Consider the following 4,011-nt stretch of genomic DNA (forward strand, 5'->3'; position numbering starts at 1 on the left):
CTTCTCGGGGCTGCCTGATCCAGTGCTTGAGAATTCTTCATATCCAATCTAAACCTAATATTTTTTTTTTTTTAGATTAGATCTAAATCTACAACACCCCCCCCCCCCCCCCCCCCCCCTCAACTTCCCCTGGCCATGCACAGCCAGAACGGGGCTGGGCACTGTGTTTTCTCTCCCCTGGGTACTTCAGTGACCGCCGGGCTGCTTCCGAGAGGGAAGGATGTTGTTCTGAAGAGCCAAAACCCTCCACCACGTCCCTCCTTTGCCAGAAAGAGTTGTCCTGGATGTCACCATCAGCCCTTCTCACTTCCCTGGACCTCTCTTGAGCTGGCAACGTTCCTGCAGGACTGATTTCTCCTCTCGGAGCTGCGTGGATGGCTCGACTTACAAAATTTCATGGGCTTTTCAACACATGGTGTTATCCACCAGGTCCCTGCGGAGCCTGGTGGCTTCTCCTGGTCTCCACTTGCTCCTCAAACCACCTGTAATCGCAGACCAGTGCCATTGAGAGTTCAGGGAAAAGATGAACTTTGACTAAGCGTTGAAATCTCTTGTATGTTTACAGAGCTGCTAAGCTTTTCGGAAGGTATTTATTAAGCAAAAAGGGAGGTTTTCCCTACAAAAAACATCTTCGTTCTCTCCTTCCTGTGCTGTTCCCTCTGGGGGCTGAGGAGGGAGAGGATGGAGGGGTATGATGGCAAGTCCCCTGCTTTTAAAGTGGATCAGAGTCTGGGGGAAGCTGCCTGTGTCCCTCCTCCTCAAAGCTTGACGGATTCACGAGGAAAATAACCCGAGTGCTGCTGTGCAGAACCTCGGTGCCCGGAGGATCCTGCCAGACCCATCTGGGCAGGCATTTTCCAATGATGGGAGCAGGAGAAAAACTCCCTATCTAGAAATTTAAACATACTGTGACCCGTAAGAAGGCCTTTAATTGACAAAACACCTTCATATTTAAGCTCGGCAGAGTTACCGATCGGTCTCTCTGGAGCTCTGTCCTCCCTCACTGGAAAAGAAATCCCTATTTTAATTTCCTTATACTCACAGAGATGTTATTCTGCTCCTTAGGAGCAATATTTCCATTGTGGGAGGATGGAGCTTCCCTCGTGACAAGTCCCTGGGCTCCCACTCTGCTCATTGTGTTGTCTCTGGGAGCCCTAGGGATGGGTCAGGGCTCTCTGAGCTGGGTGTCACACAAAGGAGTGGCATCAAATGCCACCAAGTCAGAAGGGGAGCACTTTTATAGCCAGTGGGTAAAGAACTTCAGGTGCACAGAAGTGAATTCAATGTGGGATACTGGGTCCCCTGCTCCTTACAAATCACAGGGCTTTGTTAAATTGGCAGTAAAATATTGTTCCCTGTGCTTCAGGTCCCAAAGGTGACCTTTTCTACACTGGCTTGAATTGGAGGGAAGAAGCCCCTCTGAATCCAAAGTAATTTGTAAAGGAGAAATGCTTGGATTTTGAGCAAGAAGTTACTTTTTTTTCTTTTTTTTCTTTGTAGTCCCTTCAGGAAAGAGCAGTTTTGTCCCCCTTGCTGAGAGCTTTTATGGTTGAGGAGCCTCCTGTAGAACATCTAGATTAAGTGCCATCAGCTCATCCACTATTGCAGACCCACAGGGTAAGGCTGAATTACTGCACACACCCCCAAAAAACCCCACTAAAAAGGTGGTGTTTGGGAATACGCACAACGAACTGGGCGGTTTGGAGGGGGAAGAGGGGAGCTGGAGGGTAGGGAGGCAGGGGCTAGCGGGCTAGCTCACCTCCTGGTGTGGGCTACTGACAAGTGTTGATAGAGAGGGGGAAAAGGAGTTCATTTCTGCCTTTAATTGTGGGCAGAAGCTGGGTAATAATTAACCCTTAGCACTTAGGCAGAGCTTTATATCTGCGAAGCACTTTACAAACATTCATATGAGAGAATAATCTCTGTCCCTGGCAGTGAGGTATCAGGAGATGCCCCTCTCCAGGCAGAACTACTGGTGTCCAACTGGAGGGTGGTGGGGAGATGCCTGGAGGTGAGGAAGGTGGATTACCTCCTACTGAAGGGACAAAAAAAAATAGTTTTGTTAGTGACCTGATGCTGTTTAATGGGTCACAATATTGCACTAGGAAGTCACCTGAGCAAACCTCTGCTGTGTCCTGGAATGTGTGACACTTCCCTCCTCTGTGCCATCGGAACTGTGTCCCAGAGGGATGGGGTGAGCAGCAAACAGCCCGATACACTGCATTTTTTGGCTTCATGCTCTGTGATTATAAGGCTTTTTCTGAAAAACCTGGAAATATCTAAAGCTTGTGACCTGGGCTTGCCATAGATCAAGGCAGTGAAGGTGCAAACCAGCCCTTTTAGTTGAGGTTCTTGTGCCACATGAAGGATAATTCCTGTTTTCCGTTGTTCTCTTGACAAACAGACCTGTTCCCAATCCTCACAAAGTAAATCCACCTTCTTTGCATTATTTCTGCTTTAAACTCCTCTCTCTTTCTTAATTCTTGTCACTCCTTTGCTGTAAGAGCCTTTGGAGAGGCCGATTTCCTATTTCATCCTTGGAGAGCGTTATCTGGAAAGTTAAAATAAATGCTAAGCCTGTAGCTACCTCCTTCTTTTATACTTTATACTCTGCTTTCTCTGCCCTCGTTTCACAGAGCAGCCGTCTGGAAACACGAAGCATCTCCAGATTTCTTAATCCCTTGGCTTCTCCTTCTTCCTCTTAAAGCTTTGTGCCTTTGAATCTTTGTGTGTTCCCTTCATCTTGCTCTGGGAGGAGGCACTGGAATTGCAGTTCCTTGGGCCCGACACCCCCAGCAAAGCACCCGAGGCTTCACCCAGTTCAGTGGCACCTCCTTAAAATCCCCTCGAAGAGCCTCGTGGAGCAAAGCAGAGACTAGTGGACTTTTGTGCACCTTATTAAAGCACAGTAAGTGGAACCCTTGACACCAGTGGGGCTTTGCCAAAGGGTCTAATGGGGATCTCTGCCCTTTCTACCCTCCCCAGGTGTGGCAGATTTTGGCTGACACCGCAACTGGTGCTTGCATTGCATGATTTTTGGTGATATTCTCCACAGAATTGTAATTTTGAAGGTTTCAAGGGCAACCCTAAGCTGGGTGTGTGTTGAATTCCATCCAACAGCTTCGTTAGGGGCGGCCTCTGACCCTGCCATGGGAAGGCTTTGGTGCTGCTGTCCATTTTTTCCACCTATAAACCACACTCCAACCCTTTTCTGTGTGTCCAAAGTGGAGTGAAATAATCCCATTGATAATATCCCAGTGAGTTTTGACTGCCGAGCCCTTAGCACACAACGTTGGCTGGTCAGGGTTTTGGAGGCTCTTCTGCACCAATAATAATTGGGATTTTTTTTTGTGCTTCCAACTGTAGCGGGACCAAGAACAAAGCCAGGATCCTGCTGTGCTGAGTACGTGCAAGTGCTGAGCAGAAAGAAAACCCTTCTCCAGTATTCACTGTTATCCCTTCTCCTTCTCTGGGGAGCCTCCAGGCATTTGGAACATGCTTTTTCTCTTAAAATTGCCTCTCTCTAACCTTTCCTCTTCTCTTTGCTCCATCTCAGGACGATGGTGTCCTAGTCCACATCCGTGATCGCACCACTTAAGCCTGGAAAAGCTGTTCCCCATGATCCTGTGATGACTTAGAATGGGATTCCTGACTTGATTCCCTTGGGATTCACAAATGAGGCCATTTAGTACGGTCAAAACTCTTTCAACACTGAGCAGTTCCTCAGCCATCTCTAATTTTATGTTTACCTGGTCTGTGGGCAGAATTTTCATTGTCTATTCGGAATTTCTCCACCTTTTTAAGACCTTTTTTTCAAAGCAAACAGCAGATGTATGAGATATTTTGCTCTCTTGCAGAGGCTTGAGATGGCAAAGCTGGTTGTGAGTGTGGATGTACAAACCTGGTGACTCCCATTCCTGGGCTTTTTAGGACGTTGTTGCTTTGATTGTGGTAACAGCTGAAGGTCCCAAACAGGATTTAGGTGGGAAGGTGGTGTTGGTGAACAAGAGC

The sequence above is a fragment of the Calidris pugnax genome, unplaced genomic scaffold, assembly GCF_001431845.1.
Source record: "Calidris pugnax isolate Ruff unplaced genomic scaffold, ASM143184v1 scaffold107, whole genome shotgun sequence".
Lineage (NCBI taxonomy): Eukaryota > Metazoa > Chordata > Aves > Charadriiformes > Scolopacidae > Calidris > Calidris pugnax.